Source organism: Carcharodon carcharias, chromosome 20, assembly GCF_017639515.1.
Source record: "Carcharodon carcharias isolate sCarCar2 chromosome 20, sCarCar2.pri, whole genome shotgun sequence".
Lineage (NCBI taxonomy): Eukaryota > Metazoa > Chordata > Chondrichthyes > Lamniformes > Lamnidae > Carcharodon > Carcharodon carcharias.
Genome location: NC_054486.1, coordinates 19818535 through 19831977, shown reverse-complemented (window position 1 = coordinate 19831977; position 13443 = coordinate 19818535). Strand labels below are relative to the sequence as shown.

The 13443-nt window shown below is 40.3% G+C and overlaps 1 protein-coding gene across 10 annotated transcripts in view; it reads right to left on the bottom strand.

The window, feature by feature from the left end:
- sipa1l1 (signal-induced proliferation-associated 1 like 1) overlaps positions 1–13443 on the bottom strand; it is a 383121-nt gene that overhangs the window by 195539 nt on the left and 174139 nt on the right. Inside the window, exon 1 of one of the 10 annotated variants that reach the window (XM_041214404.1) lies at positions 3044–3130. The exons of the other annotated variants lie outside the window; for them this stretch is intronic. The gene's annotated coding sequence lies outside the window, so the exon portion shown is untranslated. Of the gene's footprint in view, positions 1–3043; positions 3131–13443 lie in introns of those variants that run through there. 10 annotated transcript variants of the gene reach the window in all.

Sequence of the window (13443 nt, the reverse complement as noted above, 5' to 3'; positions counted from 1 at the left end):
TATTTTCCCCTTTGAATGCAAATTCCCATTGTTTCACTAGGTCTTTGGATTCTACCACGCTAATAATAAAAATCTCTCATAGTACCAATTTTACCAATAATCTTTGGGAAAATAAACACACTGTTACTCAACTTCTCCTGGCTAGGTGAACATTTCACACCCTCTTTTGAATTCAAGCTGGTCTGGTTTACTTAAAAATGGAAATGTTCCCTTTACACCAATGTCTACCTACTTAACATGTTAAACCTAGCTTAACTTCTGATATATCAAAGCCTTCAGATCAGCTGCCTTTAGTTCAATTAACACACCTCCCTATACTTTACAATAAATTCCAATAACATTATGCAAAATATTATATCTTCCTGTCACTGAAATTTCTCCTTTTTTGCCCCTGAAATTTATCTGTTGCTCTGTGCATGGACGTGGCTGCTAATATAAATTAGGCAAAATAGCTGAAAATTGTTCCACCTTAAAGTCAGCCAGGCAATGTATTTATTAATAACCTTCAAAGGATTTGTACTGGATTAAAATGAGATTATCAACAAAATTTGCAAAATATTAGCAATTTTTGACAATTGGTCAGAGTGATGAACAATTCAGTCAAGAAAATGGTCCACCTTCAAGGACTAAGAACAACCTGAGAGAACTTGTGTTTTAAGAGATACTATTCCTTAAAGGGTTAATGCAAGAACTCTTGATGGATGTCTCTTCCAAGAAAAACTATTTACAAGAAAAGATAATTAAGCAGTTGTAAAGAAGCTGGAAACTTCTTGACTGTGGTGGACTGTGTATAAAAGGGGTCACATGGTAGTTTTTGGGGTAAAAAACATGCCTGGAGCTGCACTTAAAAGTTGGTTTTGGTTTGAGAGGAAGAAGAACCAACTGATTATGAAGAAAGATAGCAGCCTTTTTGCAGACCAGCGACAGCCCAAAGCAGAAAGTGAATATAAGCTGCTTCTAAATTGCTCTACATGCTGGAATTGAGTACCTGCAGGTGTTCCTCGAGCCCGCCTGAAAAGCAGTGCAAGAGTCAGATTGTTTCGCAGATTAGCGCTGAGACGCCAACCGTATAACCCGGATGCCATTTCAAGGGCTCCATTACCTTTACTTCTGCCTTGAACCATTGACTTTTAAACTTTGGCAGAATTCTTTTATTTCCTTTTTTTTTGTGTGAGTGAGAGTAATTGGTATAACTTCATATTTCATACTGCATGTTAATAAGCTTTGCCTTTCTATTCAACTAGACTGCATTTATTATAAACTAATAAGTTTGTTGTTTATTGAAAGAAGCCTGGTTAAACTCTTTTATTCTGGGTAACATTATCGCTGGTAAACAATTGGCCATTTTGGTGAGTGAATCAAACTTTTAAATTAATGGTGCGACCTGTAAGATAGTGGGGCTAAGCAAACTTCGCACTCCTCCCATCCCGGTTATAACATCAGTCAATTGGGCAACACAGATCACCGACTAAGGCCAGCACAGAAAACATTTCATACAACAACGAAACAGACATTTAGGGGAGCAGGCGGATCAATTTTAAATGAACAGCAAGTCCAATTTATGAAGAAATATGCAGACTGGAGATGTTTCTAATAGTTCCCTTGGAATCACACAGCTGCCATGTAAATGACAAGGTGTTGCCACCTGAAGAGATGTTTCGAACCACCTAAATAGGAGGCCTTCCCAGGCATCTCCAAGGCAAGAGACCAACACTGACACTACCAATGACTGGCCAATGATAGCCAGCTATTACAGACCTTCCCCAGAGCAAAATGAAATTGAAATTGCCAACCACAGCTTTCAAGGAACCAAGCATGTGCCCTTATTTTCCACTGGGGCTATGGACTCCATCCCAAAGTGGGGCATATTTAAAACTAAATTAGCTCCAAGATATTACTCTTGTGGATGAAAGTTTGAAACTGAGACCATGATCTGTACAATAAAGGTGCAGCTCTGTAGTCAGGTGTGCAGTACTCCAAGGCACACTTGATAACTGATCAGCCAATATACCCCATTAATTAGGTCTGGAGTAGGACCATCACTGGGGATGTGATTGTTACCACTCGGCTCCAGATAAACCTGCAAAGCAGTGGGTAGGCCTAACTGGGCAAGCACTGTTGTTCCATGCTGGCAAGCAGCACAAACTCTAGCAGTGCATGTGCGCATATCTAGAGTTCCCATGCAAGATCTGCCAAGTTGTGGCAAACAACACATATCTTTATGGGGATAGATATAGTGTATCCTACAGATTTTAAACAAAATCTATTTGAGTCTATTCCTCAGTACTTGGGTTTTATCACATGGTATGATGGTTTGTACTCAGCTGACCTAAAGACTCCCGCCCACCATGTAAATTGGGCAGACTCCACAGGACTTAACAGAACTGCTTCCACTGGGAGGATGGTAAATATTTCCTCTTGCTACTCATTGCTGGTTTCTGAATGTTGTTTACTGTGGCATTGTGATATAAACCACAAATCAGACTCTGCTTCCTCTCTGCAGTAACAAACAAAAAGCACATCTGGTAAAGCAACTGACCCGAAAAGAAGCAAATCCAAATCACCTCTGCTGTAACCATCTTGCTTCTAGCAGCACGAACACTCTTTCCAACTCTGGAACAGTGCAAGAATGGATACTCAAAAAATGCACCTGCTTACACGAATACCATGCCCCTTGGTTTTGTTACTATGGGCTGGGCTGGATCATGTGATGACTGCCAGATGCCATAAAAGTACCCCAACGAAAACAAAAGATGGGGGCCACAATTGTGGATGAAAGCAGAACCACCAGCAAAACACCACAGTGCGGCAATAATGTACTTTTTATAAAGAAGTTACAGAAGAATGAATGAGGAACCCAATCTACAGTGCATGCAAACCTCTCAAAAGCTTAACCATGACCTTTTTCCCCTGAACTGAGACATTTCTCACTGTTTAGGCACAGCATTCAGATGTTGCAAAGTCACAGCTGTGTTAGTTCCTTGTGACTACCACCTCCATCACAACCTGGCTATCCTTTGGCATAGTACAGATAATGACATACCCAACTGTTGTCTTGCTCATTCATAAACAAGGTGCCTGCAGAACTACACAGGTTACTTCAAGTAACACTAGTTTTCAAAGCAACTGGTTCCTTCATCGTTCCCCTCCTGGTTGCCATAGTAATGAGCTGAGATAATTTAATAAATGTGCAGTTCAGAATTTCACTCACTGGATCTGTAAAAAGGAATGAGTCATTTCACAAACATTACAGTAAAAATAAGTGGAAACCATACAGCATCTTTTCCTCCTTTCCGTCTTACTCTTCCTGTCACCACCTTAGCCTTGGCAACTGATGATGAAGAAGCTAAATACAAACAGGATGAGAGATTTTAAAATCAATAAATAGTGGAAATCCCAAATAAACACCGGAAAATACTAAACACAAGTAGACCAAACAGTATCTTAAAAACACAACATATTGCTTCAGCTGTAATTTCCAGTTTTTTTTTTCTTTACAAACAATGGCCAAACCATCTTTTCTTCAGTTAGCAGAATCCTTGCTTCAACGTGGAAGGCCCACTAGGATCCCAACGCCAAATCACCCATAATACATTTGAGCATCAAAGCAGTCCCGAGGTGAAAGCTAGGAAGTCCCTTTGATCTTCCATCTCATTATCTCCCTTCCCAACACTTTCAAAAACTTCCCTCAAAACCCTGCTGGTGGTCCATGCCATTATTCCTCTTACCCTCCTCAGTAACTACTGTTTGCCCCCTAGATATCAAGTTCTTTGAGATGCCTGCTGTACAAGAAGGAACATGGAGGTGTTGGCTATCTCAGCCTTCAGAACACATCAGTTCTGAAGGAAATGTCCTCCTTCCCATTCTGCACATTTCCAGCCTTTCTGTTCTTACTACAAGTAACAGAAGCATTGTGTCTTTTACTTCTACTTTGCTTCTTTCTGGGGAAAAAAAGGACTTCCCTCCCTGATAGTGACCCCCAAACTTGCTGAAACAACAGGCAGCCTGGGGACTAAAAAAATACCCTGTCCTCTTGGCAATCAGTTGTTGTAACCTAGCCCGGTATGGAGTGCATACATTTCAATCCTGGAAGAGAACGTTTATCAAAGAAAGCAACATAAAAATTACTATCTGCAAAGATTCGCGACAAGCTACCAAATTAGTATTGTGTTGATCCAATATGTTCTGTACCACAATCTGTCAACAAGATTCAGTGCATTTGACTAACCTCCAGGCTCTGGATGAGACAAGTTTAATCAAAGATGATATAGTTACTGAGTGTGCTACTGAATACGCCAACAGATCTGAGATCAAAGAAAATTACGTAAAAGCAATGAAGAGAAAGTTCAGGAAAAAGGATCAGGTCTGTGGACAGGTCTCCTCATGAGGAGTATGGATATAAAAATAAGAGGGAATAATTTCAACAACAAAATGGCATTAAAAAAACTTTCCAAAACTTTATTTGCATAAGTGAACTTACCCTATTTGTTGCTTCTACAATATCATTTAACATGAATTCTGCCCTAGTACCTATGACATTAATTTCTTTTTAAAGGTCACAAGACCTTTATCATGCTTCAAAAAAAAAGTCATGTAAAATGTTAATAAAACACACAAATCATCCAAGGTATGAGATCATGCATTCATGTTTATGGACATACAAGTTGGGAGAGGGAAGCGGGAAGGGAGGGGTGTGCTTGTTTATCTGGGCACTAACGTTTTAGCGTTCAGGTTAACATGTTCCAACTAAAGCTTCTCAATGCAGTTGCTACGCATTTGAAGTTTAACATGTAAATGTGTAAAAATAGCTCAGACAGGAATATATAAAAGGTGAATGTGTTAACCACTTAATGCACAGCCAACCCTAAACATCATTCCTTGGAGCATCAAAAAGAGCAGGCATCATTGACATCTGGTTATGTTGGAAGTGACACAAGAAACCAGTCATAACATTTGGTGAAAATTCTATAAAGGAGGTGAAAATTCTATAAAGGAGGTGAAGTTATCCAAGCAGCTCATCACTTTCCAAACCAAAGAACAAATCCAGTGGCCACGCCCAATTCACTGAGACGACAACTTTTGACTGCTGCGTGACACTGATTAATTATTGTAATGTCACATTGCCTTTTACGAAGATACAAATAAAAGGTTTACAAGATAGTCTGATCTCCGCTGATAATTCGATTCATGCATTTGAGGCGAGAAACGTCCAAGAATTAAATATCCTTCCCTTCCTGCCAATCCCTCTCCTTTGCTTTAAGTATAGCAGGGAAATATAAAATAATGATCTAGTAAGTTGATTCTTTTTGGTGGGGTTGGGAACAAGAAACTGAAAAACGTGACCAAAGACAACAAAACCTGTTTAGACACTTGGGTTTTACCCTGCGTCTTGGAATCCTGTTTCCACTGATGCAATGTTAAAACTTAACTGTTGGGCAGCAGATCCAGTAACACAGCAGGTGGATCATTGTATTTCCACAAGATATGCTACGCTATCAATGGCATGGTAACATGGAGGATTTTTGTTGAATAGTGGTCATCTAAGGCTTCAGTTAGTAACATAGATCAATTCCTATCATATTTGTTCATGTTTTCCAATCTGTTCCCAGTGTTCTTCATGAGCATCAAAACTAGATTTCACTCCCACTCTCAAGATGCAATAACTGCCTGTGATATTGGGTGGAGAGTAAGAAAGAAGAATCTTCAACCCCGCCCACCCCCCACTAGCCGCTGGATAAATGCATTACATAGAGTAATTCTGAAACAGATGAGCCCTTCACTCATGATCTAGTCCCCTCCATGAAGAACAGCAACAGAGCAAGGTGCTGGAGAACATCCATGCTCAGGAACCCTCACCCCCACGTGGTGAGGTAAAAAGGTGAAGCAACGAAGGTGGAAAAATAACAATAAAAGACGATAAGAAGTGTGATGAGTTCGAGATTTATGGGAGGATATTATAAACCAAGTAACAGCACTCATTGGGAAAAATTAACTATTCAATTATACAACACATTTGGAGCATGCATGAGGCACATTTAAGCATTTCAATTTATCCACTTTAAGTTCCTCTTATGAATGTGATCATAATGTACACAAAATAAAGTTTCCTTTATCAGAGTTCTGCACTTAAAATATCCACTATATTTTACACAAAACCTTATCAAAACAAACTATCTTGCCCTAATAACAATCCAAGCTTTTTCTGTTGGCATTCTTAACATTTTATTTAATAGAACTGCTACACATTACCTTGGCACATTCCTTCTTGGTTTCTATAAAAATAACTACAGTTTATTTACATCCATCCACCCCCACATTTCAACACTTTCCCATCAATATGTCTACTGGACCTTGTTAAAGTATTGCTAAGGAATGTGTGTGTCGGTGTGAATAGAGTCGGTTGCCAAATTCAAAACACTGAAGAAATGTCAAATTCATTGATTTAACACACACACGTACACACACATACACAATTACAAGTGAACATCAAGTTGCAGCACCCGAAAGGGATGTCATGCTGTTTTGATAAAAGCTCCTAGTTTCCTCTTTGAGAACCTGATTTTCCTATTGTGCATATCTAGCATTTAGGGGACAGAAAACAAAGCAATCTAAGTAGGGACACCATAAACTGAAACAAATGAACTTCAAGCGAGTAATCAACCCCATCCAAACCTTGAGATTTGATTATTGGCTTGTAATCACTAAAACTTATTTCACGGGCTGGCCCAGTTAGCTTTTTGGATGAGAACAGTGTATTACATATTGATGCAAAGTGACATGCACATTGAAGAACGAATAACTGATGCTTCAAATGGTTACCAGCCATTTCCAGTCAACTATACGACTTGTTTAAAAGTCCCATAAATATGCACGTAGCTGTAACATTCTGTCACTCTAGTATAACCTTCCCTTGTGTTTCAGAAGGGGGTGCAGAGAGGATTATACACGGAAAAAAACAGCCCACACATGCTTTCCTGATGCAGTGAAATCTGCTCATAATGAACAAAATACTGTGTTACTGCAAGAACATTTTAATATCTACTAATTTAATGACTTGTAACAATGGGAAATGCTGCCTTTATAGTTCAGCTGAGTGTTAACCATCCATTCTTTATTTCTGAAGCAACAGAGAAATATTCCAACAGATCATTCCTTCAATTATAAAGCACTCACTATTGCTTATGCTGACTGAATTAATTACTCTTCTTAATAGCATCCATTCATTTCCAAGTTCAACTACAGGAAACCACTAGTCTCTGGACTGTGATCTTTTTGGGAAACAGTCACTTCCAGGTCAGACTCAATACCCTGAACAAGCAATGGATCACATTCTCCAAATCTGACCTCAAGTTTTTGTCCTCTAAACTGATTTATAGGGCCACCGATTTAAAGACATTTTTACACTGAAGTCACTCTCTCATCTGAACTCCATTGTATGAACAAGTTAAATGCTCATCAGGAATCCATGAAAACGGGAGTATCTTATGCTTCTCTTATTAGGACACTGGATCTGGTTTTAGTGAATGAATTTACTTTCCATCAGACATTGTACAAAACCAAAGCTAAGTTCCCCAGCCTAATGGTAAAAGCAGAACAGCAACTTGCCAAGGTGGATGTCACTTTCCTGAGACTCGATGAAATACTGAGAGTGTAAAACATGCCCAATGAACAGTGATCTGTCTCTATACTGCAGCCGAACTTGAGCTTGCTGCCTTTGGCCTCACTAAAATGTTTATCGCTAATGACCAACTGAGGCACAATAAAGTCTCAGACTAGTAACTGTATAATGTGATGCAGTACTAGCAAGTTCAAGCTCTGCATATGTGCAAACACACACCCTTAAAGCCATTTGTGTGCATCTGATCATCAGCTTAAGACAGCTCCGAGGTTTATAAAGTTGCTGCCAGTGAAATGTTAAACTTGGTTTGGCACTAAATGAATCGACAAACAGAATGTTGACTTGTATTCTTGCTAACTCAGTGGAGTGCAGGTTAAAGGAAGTAATGCTAAAATTCTATAAGTGCTTGGTTCTGATGACTGTGGCTGCTTTGGATGACTGGAACACCAAGTCCCAGAAGCAATACAGAGAAGATAAGAGTGTGAGGGTGAGAAAACAAGGAAAAATTTCTGTTCAGCATTGAAAGATGATAGTTGGAGCTCAAAGAACCTCAGGGATTAAAAATGGCACAAAACAAAAACAGGTATTATCTGGAGCACTATTTTGAATTAAATCAGAACAGTATAATAGGAGTGCACCAGTTCAACTTACAAAAGACAAGTTTCAGGTAGATCTTTATATAGAATGAACTTCAAGGTGCTAGAGCCAAAATTTAATTATGCAACTTATTTAAAGCACTTTAAGAGCTGGTTGGTGCTGTAATGTGGAGACTGTAGAATTCTTTTGGTTCATGATTTGTGATGCACTGTATGGTTCTCCTCCCTACCTACGTATTTCATGTCATGTAATGTGATGTGTGGTCTGCTCAAAGGCAGGTCCTTAGCTTATTATCTACTGATGCTTTACCCTCAGCCGTTTTCTTGCAGTTTTCCGTCAGTGGTGATTAGCCATTGCTTTCTTGGGGCAGGGCATGGATGCAGGTCCCAAGTCTACCTCAACTGGAATGGGAATTGAACCCAGAATTGGAGCTAATCTGAACCACATGCTAGCTATCTAGCCAACTGAACTAACCATCTATATACTTAGACAAGTCCAAAGCCACCATGGTCTGAATTTATGTCCTCAATGTGGTGTGATATGTGTTGCGTAAATATGCTTCAAATGCACAACAGACTTTTGCGTAAACGCATTTGAAACAAATGATCAGGTGATTTGATATATAAGCTCATAAATACAAAATCCTGGCAATACCCAGCATTATCCCAATGATGCAATTTCATACATGTTTCTGTCCCAACCTGTCACATGTTAAAGTGTGCCACTGTGCATCTGCTACAGCAAAATAAATCTCTTTCACACACGGAGATTGCCAATTCTGCCGCACCTTATATTTCAAGGCATGAAAACATGCAGGTAAGACAGGTGCAACAAATTTGCTAGACTTTCATGTGTGACTTCCTCAGAGAAAGTCAGAAAGAGAACAGAGTAAAATGTTCAGTAAATATAACAGTAATATAAATATAGTAAATGTACAGTAAATATAGTGAATCATGATTTTATGCAAATGTGTTGGGTTTGATCAGGGTTAAATGCTCATATTTTGCACACCCTGTAAGATTATAGTGTCAGAGCATCTGAATACCCTCTACAATGCAAGCTTTAGCTTTCCGATTCACGTTTGCTGCTCCAACCATGAAAACAGTAAACGTGGTGTTTCCGCTCTTTCATCTTTGTGAATAACACAGGATGCTGACTAAATTGAATGTGCAAACTAATTACAGCTTCCACTCTCTCGCATGGCGGCATTTCAAAATAATGACTTCAATTTTCCTCTGGGATAATACAAAGCACTAAAACATTCTTGCAGCATTACAGGAAGGAAGGAATGCTCATTGCTCCCTGTGGCTTTTCGGCATACCCTGCTCTATTCCGCAGTATTTAAGTATTAAAACAGACTTGAATAAATAACATTTGGCCGATGGAAAGAGAAAAAATAGAGAATCAGACCACCTGTCCTATACATATACTTTATTCTGTAAAGGACATTGCTTATCTCCCCTTAAGATTTTAAGTTGGCAGATGCACTTGTCTCAGCATGGAACTGAGCCATTCCAAACAGGAAAGTCCAACATTTGATGTCTGCTCTACACTCAGTTAACTGTCAGCCTGGGTGGCATTTGGGACGCAACTTGCCTCAGACCCCTAGCAGATAGAGGGGATTTTCTTTTTTTAATATACCTGGGACTCCCATTTTTGATCATTGTTCAATGGCTCTTACTGTAAGGAGAATGCTGAGTGAGAGCTCAGAGGTAATTGTGGGGGGGTGGGGGAAGGAATAAACTACATACTTAATCACATCTCAGTTCCAACGGAAATTTTAGAGCAAAGCAAAAACAAATTATCTTTATATAAGGTCTTTAACATAATAAAAAGTCCCAAGGCACTCCGCAGGAGCATATTATAAAGCAAAATATGACAACAAGCCACATAAGGAGGTATTAGGGCCAAACAGCAAAGGCTTGAACAAAGAGGTAGGTTTTTAGGAGTCCTTCCTTGTAGGAAGTAAGTGAGGTAGGGAGGAGCAGAGGTTTAGGGAGGGGATTCCAGAGTTAAGGGACAAGGCATCTGAAGGCATGGCCATCAACAGTGGAGCCATTAGAATTGGGAATAAGAAGCCAGAATTAGATAACAGAAACTAGGAGCAGGAGTAGGCCATTTGGCCCTTCGAGCCTGCTCTGCCATTCAATATGATCATGGCTGATCTTCTATCTCAAGCCATATTCCTGCTTTCTCGCCATACCCCCGATGCCCCTAATATCCAAAAATTTATTTCTTGAATATACTCAGTGACTCGGCCTCCACAGCATTCTGTGGTAGGGAGTTCCACAGGCTGACCACCCTCCCTGAGAGAAGAAACTTTTCCTCATCTCAGTCTTAAATGGCTTGTCCCGTATCCTGAGACTGTGGCCCCTGGTTCTAGACTCCCCAACCAGGAGAAACATCCTCCCTACATCTAGTCTGCCTAGCCCTGTTAGAATTTTATACTTTTCAATCAGATCCCCTCTCATTCTTCTGAACTCTAGTGAATACAGGCCCTATCGAACCAATCTCTCCTCATACGTCAGCCCTGCCGTCCCTGGTATCAGCCTAGTGAACGTTCGCTGTACTCCCTCTATGGCAAGTATATCCTTTCTTAGGTAGGGAAACCAAAACTGCACACAATACTCCAGGTGTGGTCTCACCAAGGCCTTGTATAACTGCAGTAAGACATCCCTACTTCCGAACTCAAATCCTCTTGCAATGAAGGCCAACATACCATTTGACTTCCTAATCGCTTGCTGCACCTGCCTGTTTACTCTCATTGACTGGTGTACAAGGACACCCAGATCCTTTTGTACATGCACATTTCCCAATATATCACTATTTAAATAATACTCTGCCCTTGTTTTTCACACCGAAGCATATAACTTCACATATATCCACATAATACTGCATCTGCAATATGGTTGCCCACACACGCAACTTGTCTAAACGCCCTGAAGTCTCCTTGCATCCTCCTCACAACCCTGCCCGGTTTTGTGTTGTCGGCAAACTTGGAAATATTGCATTTGGTTTCCTCATCCAAGTCATTTATAATATGTGGTGACTAGCTGGGACCCAAGAACTGATCCCTGCGGCACATCACTAGTCGCCGCCTGCCATCCAGAAAAAGACCCATTTATTCCCACTCCGGTCTGTCAATCGATGCTCAATCCATGCCAGCATATTACCCCCTATCAGATGTGCTTTAATTTTGCCCACTAGCCTCTTATGTGGGGCCTTATCAAAAGCCTTCTTGAAATGCAAATACACCATGTCCACTGGTTCTCCCCTCACCTATTCTACTAGTTACATCTTCAAAAATCTCCAATAGATTAGTTAAGCATGATTTCCCTTTCACAAACCCATAATGACTTTGTCTAATTCCGCTAACGCTTTCCAAGTATTCTGTTAACGACATCTTTTATAAGAGACTCTACATTTTCCCCACGACTGATGTGAGACTAACTAGTCTGTAACTACTGTTTTTTCTCTCCCTCCTTTTTAAAATAAATAGTGAGGTTACGTTTGCCACCCTCCAATCTGTAGGAACTGTTCCAGAGTCCACAGAATTTTGGAAGATGACCACCAATGTATCCAATATTTCGAGGCCCACTTCCTTTAGTTCTCTGGGACGTAGGGTATCAGGCCTTGGGGATTTTTCAGCCTTTAACCCTATTAATTTCTCTAGCACCAGTTTTTTACTAATACTGATTTTCTTCAATTCCTCCCTCTCACTGGACCCTTGGTTCCCCCACATTTCTGGAAAATTATTTGTGTCCTCTTGTGAACACTGAACCAAAATGTGTGTTCAATTCTTCTGCCATTTCTTTGTTCCCCATTACCATTTTTCCGGTTTCTGAGTGCAAGGGGCCTACATGTCTTTGCTAATCTTTTTCTCTTTTATAGAAACTTTTACAATCAGTTTTTATGTTCCCTACAAGTTTACTCTCATACTCCATTTTCGCCTTCTTGATCAATTTTTTTTGTCCACTTTTGCTGAATTCTAAACTACTCCCAGTCCTCAGGATTCCTGCTTTTTCTGGCAATTTTATGTCTCCTCTTTGGGTCTAATACTATCCCTAATTTCTTTTGTAATCCATGGTTGAGCCACTTTTCCTGTTTTACTTTTGTGCCAGACAGGAATGAATAATTGTTGTAACTCATGCATGCACTCCTTAAATACTAGCCATTGCCTATCCATTGTCAACCATTTTAGTTAGGTTCCCCAAACCATCATTGACAACTCATGCCTCATACCCTCGTAGTTCCCTTTATTTAGATTCAGGACCCGAGTTTTGGATTCAACTTCTTCACTCTCCATCTTAATGAACAATTCTATCATTTTATGGTCCCTGTCCTGCAAGGGACCCCCGCACAAGATTGTTAAATTAACCTCTCTCATTGCACAATACCCAGTCTGGGATAGCCTGCTCTCTAGTTAGTTCCTCAATGTATTGGTCTAAAAAAACCATCATGTACACACTCCAGGAAATCCTCCTCCACAGTATTATTGCTAGTTTGGTTTGTCCAATCTATACGTAGATTAAAGTCACCCATGATTACAGTTGTACCCTTATTGCGTGCCTCTCTAACTTCCTGCTTAATGCTTTCCCTCACAGCTCTATTACTATTTGGGGGCCAATAGACAACCCCCACCAACCTTTGCTGCCCCTTGGTATTTCTTATCTCCACACAAACAGATTCCATATCATGATTTTCCGAGCCAATATCCTTCCTCACTATTGCATTGATTTCCTCCTTCACTAACAATGCTACCCCACCTCCTTTCCCTATTTGTCTGTCCTTCCTAAATATTGAATACCCCTGGATGTTCAGTTCCCATCCTTGGTCACCCCGCAGCCATGCCTCCGTAATTGCAACTATATCATAACTGTTTATATCTATTTCCGCCGTTAATTCATGTACCTTATTGCAAATGCTCCACGCATTAAGATACAACGCCTTTAGACTTGTCTTTTTAACCTTGTTAGTCACCTTAGCTTTATTTTGCACTATGACCCCATTTATTTTTCGCCCTTGTTTTTTCTGCCTTCCACTTTTGCTTCTATCCTAGTTTCCCCCTCCTCTGTCTACCTGCTCAGGTCCCCCTGCCATTCTAGTTTAAACCCTCCCCGACAACACTAGCAAACACCCCCGAGGACACTGGTCCTGGTCCTGCCCAGATGCAACCCATTCTGTTTGTACTGGTCCCACGTTCCCCAGAACAGGTCCCAATGTCCTAG